This window comes from Botryllus schlosseri, chromosome 10 (genome assembly GCF_051294905.1).
Source record: "Botryllus schlosseri isolate E-star chromosome 10, Bs_hap1, whole genome shotgun sequence".
Lineage (NCBI taxonomy): Eukaryota > Metazoa > Chordata > Ascidiacea > Stolidobranchia > Styelidae > Botryllus > Botryllus schlosseri.
The window spans coordinates 23,201,110-23,214,689 of record NC_137245.1 but is presented as its reverse complement, the minus strand read 5'-3'; the positions used below and the strand labels follow the sequence as shown (position 1 = coordinate 23,214,689).

At 41.9% G+C, this 13,580-nt stretch overlaps 1 protein-coding gene and 1 long non-coding RNA gene across 6 annotated transcripts in view; one reads left to right on the top strand and one right to left on the bottom strand.

The window, feature by feature from the left end:
* LOC145448185 (aprataxin-like) overlaps nt 1-13,580 on the bottom strand; it is a 137,337-nt gene that overhangs the window by 17,254 nt on the left and 106,503 nt on the right. The gene's annotated exons all lie outside the window — the stretch shown is intronic.
* Nucleotides 8,089-10,184, top strand: LOC145448887 (uncharacterized). Of its 2 annotated transcripts, XR_013918061.1 has the most exons (3): nt 8,109-9,119; nt 9,606-9,880; nt 9,933-10,184. It is a non-coding gene; the product is annotated as an uncharacterized LOC145448887 (long non-coding RNA). The 2 variants fall into 2 exon arrangements; XR_013918060.1 differs by lacking the exon at nt 9,933-10,184 and having other exon boundaries at nt 8,089-9,119; nt 9,606-9,822.

Sequence of the window (13,580 nt, the reverse complement as noted above, 5' to 3'; positions counted from 1 at the left end):
GACGGACTTTCAGCATTCCCGTGGCCACTTACTGGCCACGGATAATTTCGTGGCCGGCCACAGATATTCCGTGGCCGGCCATGAAAAGTGCTATTCTGTGGCCGGCCATGGTGATTTTCATGGCCGGCCATGAAATTTCAGTATGGCCGGCCATGAAATTTCCATGGCCGGCCATGTCAAACTCATTCTCATGGCCGGCCATGACTAAATTTCATGGCCGGCCATAGCCAAATTTCATGGCCGGCTGCAATATATCAAGTTAGTATCACTGTATGTGACCCAATCGTGGTCGAATGCATGATCAATTATGTTCTATTATGGGCGTACAGTAAATAGAACTAGGTGAGAGCGACATTTTAGCTCAGTTTATATGCATTTTCACCCGAAATACCAGAAGAATAGCGATACAATGAAAAGATGGGAAGAAGATCAAACGATCTGAGATCGTCTCTATATATCAATTAGAAACACAAAAAATTAGGTAAAGAATGCATTAAAAAGGAGGATATCCGCTAAATGAAACAGGAAATAATGGTATAGAAAGATAGAGGCGATGAAGACATTATCAAAACTGGTAACTGATGGTAAGTGTTAATTTGTATCTTTTTTTTTTTTATAGAAATATACTAAATATCCGGCTGAAACTCGTCACAGCTAATCGTATGCAACTGCATAGAATTGGAAAAAACAATGGATACCAGATATCCGTCAGAAAATCTCTATAAGTTCCCCAAAAGCTGTGAGATTCACATGACATTCTCTGGCCGGCCACAGAACAGATAAGAGCTCGCTGTGGCCGGTGCTTCCCCCGTTCTGATATTGATTTTCAACCGTAAGATGTGGATTGTGCATTGTGCCGCTGCAGTTGCAATTGCAATCGATTGTATAGTTAGTTTTATTTTGTAAATATGCAAACCTACGATTAACAATATGATGATGATAAGGCCCTTCATTTTTCAACCATGTTTATCGTTTATGATGAGTCTGCGGTGCGAATAAGTAATACATATATATTTGATCATGCAGTTTAAGGATGTTTGTAGGGGCAGTTTAAAATCTTTCGTGGATTGCCCTGATGAATTTATGAATAATACAATACCGTACTGGGAATTTGTCTTAATTCACTGCCGATTTTCGATTTACGCTTAAGTAGACTCGACTATATACCTCCTTGAATGCATAATCTGTTCCATCGAGATACTGGATCGGTCAAAATGCCGTCATTTTACCTGTTTTCTTGTTTTCAATACTAAATACCGTAATGAAAGTACCCGAACGAAACAATTACGGAATCAAAGAACCAAGAATATGTGGAAAATCTGTTTCAAGCTCCAGAAAAGCTGTGAAATCCACATTACATTCTGTGGCCGGCCACAGAGCAGCTCGCTGTGGCCGGTGCTTCCCCCGATCTGATATGTCTTAGTTGCAAACAATTCCATAGTTTGTTATCTTTCGTAGAGCTCAATAGCTGTGAATTGGATAATGCTAGGCTGATACAATCCTTCCTTTCTGTATCAGGTCTATGATGAGTCCGCGATATACGGTTATATACATATTTGATTATCGTACTGCTCTACAATACATACGACGTTCGAGATCCTCAGCATCAATAGAGCTTGCACTCATTTGCACGATGAGAGTTTTGTCGATGAATCTAAGAATATGTCTATGCTGTAGCAGCACATGAACTTGACACACTGCAGATGTGCTGTAGATGTAGAATAAAGGCAACGATGTAGCCTAACCTTCCGGTCATACTGGTAAAATGTGGGGCTTTGTTCCCAGAAATTTGATTTTGGTCACGTTCCCGATCCTATATAATTTGTATGTATAATGTATATTGTATATCCAACTAGGTGCCGTTCTTCCAGGTCGAAGCAAATAATGTACGAATGAGATGCATGTCGCAGTCACTAAAGATGCCGTGTATGCCAGAAGATACTTGATTACTTGGGTGCAAGGATCGTTTTGTATCACATGTCGTTGTTAGATCAAGCTGCTAACCGATGTGGTGGGCATAAGACGTAAATGTGCCTGCTATATAATTAAATTACTGTTTTAATAATAGATAACTTCTGATACTTTGCGTCATCTAAAGAAGCATCATCGATCGATGCGACATCAAATGCAGCGCCATCGATCTATGAAAAAATGCCCATGCCAAGCCTGCGAATTGAGCAATAGGCATGATATATTTGTGGTTGATGCAGGGAACAATGTGCAATTCAGCGAACAATCTTGATGACACAGACAAGTCCCAATCGTTCATTATAATTCGACATTTGAATGCAGTGCAAATACTTATCGCCGTGTAAAGTGTATCAGATCTCTCGTGCCCCTGCTGGGTGTTTTCTGTGAAAAGCGTGTACTGGACACATTGCATTCACGCAACTACTTGTATATGAATTGTGAATGATTGTAATCATAGCTTCAATTGCTTCAGATCTTGTGAAATTGGTAACGGAATAAACAAACTTTTTGTAGCAAAATATGACGGTTTCTTTATGTAGAAAACGAAAGAGGGGCAGGGAGTCAGATTATCTACGTTTGCATCACTAATGGGCTTGGGCGATGGAGATGCGAAGAAACTGCGAGGCTATCGAGTCTGCACCACGGTTTTATCTTTCCACGCAATCCCATTGTGTTGATCGCCTGGCATGAAATCTGTGTGAACACCAGTTTTAATGAAAAGACGTTCGTCTGACCGAGCAATAAGATGTAGGCTACGCAGTACGCTCATACATTACTCTATCAAATATTTATCTAGATTCTAGAACGTTCAAGGAACGTATGTTTCGGTGTTAGTTTACAACGCACCGTCCCAGAGTACTTTTTCAATAGTCAGTGGGAATTAAATTCATTTTTACAGCGAACAGAGAAAGTAACACGTGTAAAGCCGTGCAAATTTTGAACCCATCCCTAAACTACTCAATTAAGTGGTAATTTAACTTAGGTACGTGCGATAATATAGTGGAAGTCGTCTATACAAACCTTGCCACCAGCAAGTTCGTATTGCAAATGAAGAAGATCTACTTGACTATTCTCAAATTGGATGCAAAGGGCGGATTTTGATCCAACTAGATGTGACAAAATCACGAACTGGCCATGAACTCGTGGCCGGCCACGATGAATTCTTATGGCCGGCCATGAAATTCACTGTGGCCGGCCACGAGACAACGCATTTTCATGGCCGGCCACGAAATATTCGTGGCCGGCCACAAAAATATCTGTGGCCAGTAAGTGGCCACGGGAAAGCTGAGACCCCTACTGTATTTTATAGAGCGATGATCTTTAGGTCGATCATATGATATTTGGACGACGACGTCATTTGTTGTGTCATAATGCACCCATTGCCCAACTCTATGCAGGGCTATTCGTCGCACCCAATGATTTGCATTCTTGCCAGGTCCGTAACTGCCACACCCAAAACTCCCAAATAGAACCGGGAGTGAGCTCTTAGGGGACTCAAAAGTATTTCGTAAATCAACATAAATTATTATAGAGTATTTTCAAGAGAGTTAATTTACTTGAAAATTTTCTTCGAGCTTCGGGATTTAATGTCTCTAAATAGCTTGATTTTGAAATGCATACCTCTCCCCCTCAAAAAAAAAACATGCATAATTTATAGGAATATGCATTTCGGTGGCGGTCATTACCCCCCCAAGACACACCAAAAGACGTATGCAATTTCGGCCAACATGCAACTCCACAAAGTGTGCTACCAAAGAATGACCTTGGTCAAAACTTTGGGTATGTGTACATTGTCAGTAGCAGCGCTCTGTGGGCGTGACGAATAGTCCGGTTCCTCCAATCTGAGCCCCAACAATGCAAATGCTAGCCGGGGCACTCACAGAAGAATGAAGACATGACAATTTGTGTGTGCGTCTCACAAAAGTTTTTCCTTTAGTCTGCTACGTTTGGGCGACTACGGTATCTTTTCACGAATTAACAACATACAATAAAGTAATTATGACAACATACCAGATGCTATAATTATGAATTACGTGCCCCCAGCACTACCGGTAAATCTGAATGAATAGCAATATAATGCAATTACCGATATTATAACAAAATTCAGTCATCAACTTGAAAACTGACCACCATGGGGCCCCGACACCCAGGGTTTTAATGACTTGAGTCGCGATTATTTGGTGACTAGACTTGACTCGACTTGAATCAATTTTTGTATGGACTCGACTTGTACTCGAGTCATTTTGTCATATGACTTGAGACTAGAACGCCCAAGACAGACATTCCATGTCACTTCGAAGAATAGCAAAGTTACCACATTATTTGTATTTCGTCTATCAGTCCTGGTACATGGAAATCGGGCCGTAAACTGTGAAAACTGATGAAAATTACTATATTTTGAATACGCGCCATTCTATATCACTCGAGCAGAGTTGAAAAAACTGGGTTGAACCGGATTGATCTGAAAACTGATCTGTGAACATAACGACTTGGACTCGTACTCGTACTCGAGTCAAACACTATGACTCGGACTCGACCGTACACTAGCTGACTTAGACTAGGATTTGACTCGGGGGTGAATTGAAAATGACTCGAACTGACTCGAGTCAAAACTATAAAAGTGATATTGACTTGTGACTTGGTTACAACCTTGCCAATACCAACGTTTGGAGTGGGGGACGAATTGCTGTTTTGGTCCTGATTGTACCTACAGGCCACGCTAACATGGTATATAAGCGGATGGCTATGGCGACAGGTATAAATGTCGAGTGAAGAATTGTGAAATAGCGACACGACGGGCGCCCGTTTCAAGTAGAGTCATATGAGAATAAGATAAAGTGAACTTAAAATTCTACCTTCCACTTGATACAGATATTACAAGCTGCCGTTACGAGAAACGGCAAAGAACGGCTCGGTTATGATATATATTAGCAGCTGTTGATTATAACCATTGTAATGTTTTATTTGACGAGTACAAAATTTCAAATCTATGTCCGGTGTACGCAGGGCCGTAACAGCACTTCGTCAGCCCCCCCCCAAAACGTTGGTCTTGGGCCCCCCATAGAGTGATAAACCCAACTTCTGGGGGGCTTCGCCTCCCAGACCCCCCTCAGGCTGTACGCAGATGACCCCTATTAACCATCTATATTGGGTGTCCGTTTAGTGTCTACGATTTGTCGAAAGCGGAGCGCGAAAAAATTGTATAATTCACGATTGAATCGGTCAGTATGATCGAGAATTTCATATATACTGCTATCAATTTGTATCCTCTCTCTGCTCATGTAATCAGATTTACTGGTAGAGCGGAGTGAGGTGTGTTTCAAAAGGTAGGACCACTCAATAATAATAATTAAACATCTTCGGGCGTATACATGTCGGCAGGAACGAAACAGCACTTCGTCAGGCCCCAAAAAAGTACTTGGCTCGTGGGCTCCCATAGGGTGATAAAACGACTCCCCCCTCATCACGTTGTTCGCTTTTACCACGAAATCAGTTGCACTCTTTAGTGAGAACGCGCCAAGCGCGAAAATTTTCGATGATTCATAATAGAATCGGTCAATAAGATCGGGAATTGCATGTAGCCTATATTGCTATCAATTTCTTGTCCTCTCTGCTCGCGTAATCAGATTAACCGGTAGAGCTGACTGAGGTGTCTTGGGAACTGTAGGGCCCGTAAATAATAATTAAACATCTTCGGGCGGGCGGACCCGTTGGTATGACTTCGTTACATGATGTTATTTCGTGACCTCAGCAATATCAAAAAAATATAGAATCGCATAAACGTACTAAACTAAAAGACGCATACACGATTTCATATTGGTATTTCTTCACCGGCGTATAATTTTTCCGTGCGGGGTGGTATTTGTCTTGTGAGGTTCAGATTGCCAAGACATGAATATTCGTCACCAGTCATTTAGGCGCCTATGGACAATTAAACCTATATGTATCAGCATAAGCGCAGTCCTTTTCGGCCAAGGTTTTCTCGCTGCCGATCGTTCTGGCACACCTCTTGGAGTCGCATGTTACATGGCCTACAACTTTATATCTTCGTGCGTCGTGGCGCGGTAATGGCCAACGCCGATATGCCTATTTCTATAAATCTTGCGTGTATTTTCTTGGGTGAAAAGTACCCAATAATGAAGATATTTGGCAACTTGAAATCGCGCGGAGCGTAAATTTTTTTTGAAAAAGCTACATAAATTTACAAAAAATATTCCGTAATTTATGCTAATTCACGAAATAATTTTGGGCCCCCTTCGAGCTCGGCCCCCCCCAATTGGGGGGTTTGGGGTGCGGCAGTTACGGTGCTGGGTGTACGTACAATACATACGTATACTACATAGTTAGGCCTACTGCTCGCCAAGCAGCAACGGCCAAACTGCGTTCAACTAAGCATAACCAAACATCAATACATAAGTTACTATTAGAAACTAGGCAGAATGATGATTATTATCTTGCTGCGAGGTAGTGGCGTTTGGAGCGTATTGATAACCTGACATACGTCATGGCTTACGCTGTTCTAACAACCACACAACAATGTACATCGGATATATATTTACTACGTGTGGATACGTCTTACGCAAGGGCGAGCAAAGATAATACTTCTGACATAATAATGAGCAGTGGCGTTTGATAATCAACCGTTTGCGCTATCAATAACCTGGTAGAGGTAGAATATCTCTTCCTTGTTGACGAATGTTCGGTTATGTCAAATTCATTCTACAAATAAAAAGTAATCGTTCTTTCACAAAGAAATCGATTAGATATGTGAAGTAGTCGATTACGATTACGATTACTTTGGATTTTTTTCTAATGTAATCGATTGCGATTACGATCACTTGAAAATGCTGTAATCGGCGTAATCGATTACGATTACTAATCGCGATTACCCCACGTCTGGTTAGGAGAGCAGTAGCTATATAGTAATATATGGAACGACCAATATTATTGACAGAATTCATTCAAATAATTTAACGACCAGATGCATGTATAAATCAGATTCACAGAGCAAGCACCCCCCCCCTCCCCCCAGAAGTTGTATCGATTACCCTATAGCAGGGGTTCTCAACTTCGCATGTAGTACGGGCCACATTTTACCCGCAAAAGACGCTGCGGGCTGCAAAACATTATTACCATGCATTTGTGAGCTTCTATCAAATGTAGGCTACATGGAGCCTATTTATTAGTCGTATACGGGCGTCTAGTCCATTTTTATGCATTTCAAAGCATTAATGGACAGCGTTCGAAAGTTTTCAATCGCTGTTTTTTGTGAGAATATGTAGGCTATCTTCCGGCGTCGCAAGTAAATCACTTCATGGAGCCTTGCATTCATTTCCAAGTCGGTATCTGTACCTTATTATTATTATTATTATTACACAGGGTATTACTGTAACGCTTATCGCCGTTTAGGCCTTGTGCGTCACAACACAGGTACTTTTTTGTTACAGCAGAGGCAATTATCACTTTGAGCTCTCAGTGAAATGAGAAGTCAGGCGTTTCGGGGTAATTTCAGAGCAAACGAATTAACCCATGTCCTTTCCTTCCATAGCTGGAGCCCTCCACCAATAGTTACAGAAGTCAACTTTGTCAAGTTGATGTTTTTCGCTGGTCACCTCCCCACGTTTACCATGCCAGCATTTCTTCTACAAATATGTCCAGTTGTCCACTCTGATAAAATGCACCAAGAAAATTAGCTATGCAATGTCTGTGAAGTCGGTGGATTCGTTCAATGCTAGGCTAAAGTAGTATACGCGGCAACGTGTTTCAGAACAAGCGATAAAATGTCGACTGGCTACTCTTCTGGTCGCGGTTGAATCGGACAACTTTAGCTTCAAAATTTCTCGGGTAATGTTGTCCTTATACTCCTAAGCAGTGTTCCCTCTAATTTTTGACGAGTCTGCGCGCACTCACCAAATTACTGCGCAGACCCTTTGACAACCGTGCGTAAAGACTGTAGAAAAAGGTCATCATTCCGGATTTGTTGTGCGCACAGATCGGCCAGCACTGCGCATTTGCGCACGTGCCCAGCTTGTAGGAAACATTGCTGCTAAGTCCAGGAAACAGTGAACATTCGCACAGTATGTTAAAGTATCAGTGAAATCACACTATCTCTACACTGTAAAAAATCTGGTAAATTTACTGGGAAATCTCTGTCAATTTTACAACGAATTACCGGTCGCAGCCAATAACTGTGCGTAGCTTGTAATTTTACATTTTGATATGTAATATTACCTTAGTTTAGCTGTAAGTCAAGTTACCAGAATTTCTTCGCAAAATTACTGACAGTTACTCGTAACTGCAGTTTACCAGGCAATTGGGAAGATTGATTAGCTTCATAATCGTTGCAGCCAATATATACGTGGAAATGAATGTTACTGATATTTCATTCTCGAGGTGATTTGACTTGATTCAACCTCGTTCGCGAAACTGGGGTCTGTCGTACGGAAATTGTTGGCCCTAGTACCAATTTTAGTATAGTACATAGTAGGGTACAAGAAACAACTGACAATCGTAGCTAATGTAGTTACACCATAGCCATTATATTATATTATAAGGCTATATGGCTATACGGCCGTTCTCGCTGGTTACGTTTGTTGTTACGGATACGGCTGATAAGTTAGAAAATCAGTTTAGGATGTATAATATTGTTCGGGAAACTAGAAATATCAGCACCGCAGGCTCAGTTGACCATTTGCTAATGGCGGACAAGGCGACCTGTAATAGGTTACAATAGGATACCGTTACGCGTTACTGGTTTTCTGAGATTCGTAGTAAACAGCCAACGCACAACTGTGACATCACAAGGAGCGTCTCGTTTAGTAAGTACAGTAAGTAGTGAACAACACTTGGGATAAATATCAATTTATACGAAATTAGATGGAAAAGAAAGGAACTATATGTCATGATAAATGTTTCTGTATGAAAGAGAAATAACCTAAGTCAAACATTATAACGTGGCCAGCAAATATTATTGGTGGCATGTCAGCGGATGAATACGACGTATTTCGAAATCGTTCGAGTGTCGTATCGTTATCTGGCCATTATTGAGATTTGAGCAAAGGGTGGAGCGAAGTTTGTTGTGCTTGAAGAAAGCGGACACGATCGTGGAAGATTCCTAGGAACGCTGAATGGGATACGCATCGTTAAAGGTACAGTACGACATAGTATTTGTTACCGTGAATATCTGCGACTGTGCAATGTGCACACCACTTTGATTTCATTCTCCGCATTCTCTGTTCTATTTTGGGATACTAGTCGACTTATATAGTGACCTGTGACACCACATACTCCGCCGCGGAGGAGTTGAAACTGTTGGCTTGTTTATGTCATTTTCGGGCCATAGCATAGAGATGTTTTCATCCACTGCCGGATTTGTTTGGCACACATGCCACCTCATATCCAGAGTGGAATTGGTGAGGAACCTTTTGCTTCAATACATTATATAAACTAAGTCATGAATCTCTGCTATATCATGTACAAGGCGGAGCCTTCATCACACAATGTACCAGTACCGGTACTTCAAAACATTTTACCTTATATTTTTGTTAGCCTATTTGTCTTAGTAGTCTTTATAATGTCATGTCTAGGTTAGGAACTTTGCTTTATATAGCGACTTACTCATGAATTCTTTTTAGTGGAACTGCAAGATACTAGTTACACAGAAGGAATGAGGACGAGAAAAAGAAATAATTGGAAGTTTCGCCGGTGGTGGAATTAATTCATCTTTTCTTGCGACCACTCGTGTTACTGCATGTCTCCTGAAGAAGAATTAGACCTCCAGCAGCAATACTTTTCCATCGATTACCCCTTCATCGTGATATCATGAATGAATATACAGTTTGTTCCACTGTCGTTTTGGAAGTGTGAAGAAAATTTTGCGATATTTTAGCATCGGGTTGCTTTGCGATAGGTATGGATGTACGTACGTTAATTTACAAGCTGGTATGTATCCTGATTTGCAGGGACAGCATGTAGGTAGGTAGGTAGGCGGTCTCGCTCTCAAATGTACAGGAGAACATGTAGATTGGATATACCCGGAGGGGACTGTAACATTACAGTCTGGCGTGTAAAGTGAGATCACCGGACGAGTGTAAGTTGAATTTGCATTGACTAACGGTAATGTTAGATTACCACGAAATGTCTGGCTACCGTGCTTCCAAACATTTCGCGGTAAATCGAGGTTTTTATTTTTTACAGTGTAGCAGATTTCGTGGGTTTAGCGATATTCCAAAGCGTCTGTACCGTCGTCGGCAATTTTAATAATTCCTCAAACTATGGATGACTGGGCTTGACGCCTATAGGTAGTAACGTTTTTTTCTAAGATCAGATGATATGTAACCTAGAATAAACTTTAGTGGTATCGTTTTAAGCTTCTACGCTTCGTTACGACAACTGTTCTTCGACAAATATGACAAATATAGGTTTAACATTTATATATGAGAAAGCACATTCATCAAATTCAAGCTGCGCGCGTGCGCGGCCGCACAGTCGCACACTGCTGACAAAGTCGCCACGCACAGAAAATCTGTGCCGAGAAAAACCGAAATGATGACCTTTCTTTCAGTTGTTACGCACTTTTATCCAAGGGAGCGCGCGGTAGAGTTGGTGAGTGCGCGCAGACTAGTGAAAAATTAAAGGTCCATACCAATACTGATTCAGAACAATAACAATTCAAACTAGAGAACATATCAAGAGACCAGAGCACGTGTTATAATTGGTATTCAAACGAAACAGCGACGGTGCGATAAGAGAGCTAAGTAGCTAAATTAATAGGCAACAATACTGGGCCAGTAGTAATTGCGTCCGTAATGAAAGAGGCCACGGGCCGCAAAATGGACCTCTGCGGGCCGCGTGTGGCCCGCGGGCCGCGGGTTGAGAACCCCTGCCCTATAGTGTGGGCTCAAAATCATTGTATATTTGGGTGGGAGGAGGCAGTAAACATGTGCTTTCGGTCCCGGTTACACAACACACAGCAACACACTCCTGAACCGAATCGTGAACAGCACCTCTGGTCTCTGAGCAAAGCTTTGCTGGTGTGACGTCATAAATCATTTTGAAATCCACTAGTTTGCGCTAAAGAGTGTCCGGAATTTGGGTTTCTGAAATATGGTAACCCTACGATATGCAAGCTTATCATTTTAAAAATGTACTGTATGTACTATATGTCGTTGTGGGTTGTGCAGCCTCATCTCAATCGTTATGATGGTTTGCCTTCGACTATGTGTTGAGCTTAATTGCAGTTTCGAATGTGACTAATTTCAGGAAAGCAGAATATATGTAATTGACTATGCTGTGGGATTTTGCCACTGAGCTATATATTTTGCTGTAATCGTAAACTCTCAGGACGCCCCAAAAGAATACATAATCGATTAAATTGATACTTAATCGCCTGGTCAGTAACGAAGTAGGCTACTTCTACTTTTTGAAGTACTTGAAGTAGATTTTGCCTACTCGCACTACTTTTCAAGTTATTACGATTTTAGACTACTTCTACTTCTACTTCACTACTTCTACTTCTACCCAACAAAAATACGCATGATTTATATAAATGGGCATTTCGGCGTCGGCCATTACTGCGTCACGACCGAACAAAGACATATATGAAGTTATTGGCCATGTAACAGGCGACTCCGAAAAGTGGGCCAGAACGATCAGCAGCGGCAGAACGACCTTGGCCGAAAAGTATTGCCCTTGTGCTGACCGAAAACTTCGTTATATATGCAAAATCAGGGCTTCGGAGCAGCCGTAAATTTGCATTGCTCCAGCTCCGGCTCCGGAGCTTTCTTCTATCATACATCAGCTCCGGCTCCAGCTCCGGAGCAGCATTATTACCACTGCTTCGGCTCCGGCTCCGGCTCTGAAAAATATCGAAGGTGTCTGTCTATATCAGGGGTGCGCAACCCGCGGCCTGCGGGCCATATGTGGAAGACTTTGAGTAGCCCGCGAGCTAATTTCACATTATATTATCGACATTCTGTTATATTATCGAAATTGAATTGCTCAGATTGTGAACTCCAGATTGTGAACTCGTTAGGCTAACCAAAAATATCATTAGTCTGGCCGCGGCACTTTGGATGCTGATGACTGGACTTAAATATCAGTTTCGACGCAATGGCAGATCCAGGGTCCAGCCACATTTTAGTAAATTGTCGTACATTACAATAAACTAAAAAAGCACTTTACTCCGTGCCACAGCAATAATATTCTGATGAGGCGTTTTAACACTGGCACTATGTAACTGTAACTGTAGTAAGGGCAAAATGGGCGGATATAACGACGTGATCAATAGAAATTCGATTTGTACCAAATGGCCAATGGTTTGACGTTCGATATTGGTGCACTTGTTACCAGTCCATCCGGTGTCGATCAAGTTTATCGGAATAATATTTTCCCGTTGAAATGAATCGAATAATCGAAATAAACACTGTGCCGTGCGCCATCACGCCATGCCCATAACGAATTAAACTATGCTGTATGCACATTGCACATTTACAAGTTTACGAAACAGATGATTACAAATTGGAAATCGCGTATCAAATCAGTAGTTTGTCTCCAACATAGAATACTATGGGGTTTTGGCCTACTCTTCTGCCATCCCTTATTTTGAGTCGAAAATCCTTACTGGAGATGACATTGATGCGCAGTAATGAATTGCAATTAGCATGCATAATTGCATACTCGCAATAACACTGTCCGCTTTCGCGGCCCGGCTAAAGAACTATCACGAAAAAACGAGTATTTGCTTATCCGATTCATAGCAATGATGAGACGGAATTTCTCGGCTCGTGCTCGTCATATCGGCATGTGCAACGAAATAACCTTTTTATCATCTCTCCCATTTCGCTTAATGCATAGTGATCGTTATTTTCGAACCGTATACAATTTGCCAATGAGGTTGTGCTGATGATGAAATTGCGGGTATGCCGAATACCCACAATATTCATAGGCATATGTCGCATACCGAGGTTCGGCACTCATGTATGAAAATTGAACATTGAACATACGACTGCTCTGCTGTTAAACCCCCAGGAACATGGTTAGTCGGAAAATGTAGCGCCAAAGAGGAAAAGATTCTTAATTTCGCGAAGGCCTGCTGTTGAATTCGGTGAACTCAGCAGATATGGTTGTTGCATATATAATACCATCTTATGAAATACGTCGGAGCCGGAGCTACCCCTCAAATAACCGGCTCCAGCTCCTGCTACGGCTCTGGCTGAATTTTATATAGGGCTCCGGCTCCGGCTTCAGCTCCGGTAAAAATGCACGGCTCCGGGGCTCCGGCTCCGGGCTCCGGCTCCAAAGCCCTGTGCAAAATACCTATAGGTTTAATTGCCCATAGGCGCCTGAATGACTGGCCGAATGTTCCTGTCTTGGCAATCTGAACCACACAAGACAAATATCATCCCGCAGGTCAAAATTTGATGCCAATGAAGAAATACCAATTTGAAATCGTGTGCGTCTTTTAGCTCAGGCAATTCTGTATTTTCCACATAGCAGACAGGAGGTCACTAAATATCCTCATGTAACGAAGTCATACCAACGGGTCCGGCCGCCCGAATATGTTTAATTATTATTTACGGGCTCTACAGTTTCGAAGACACCTCACTCAG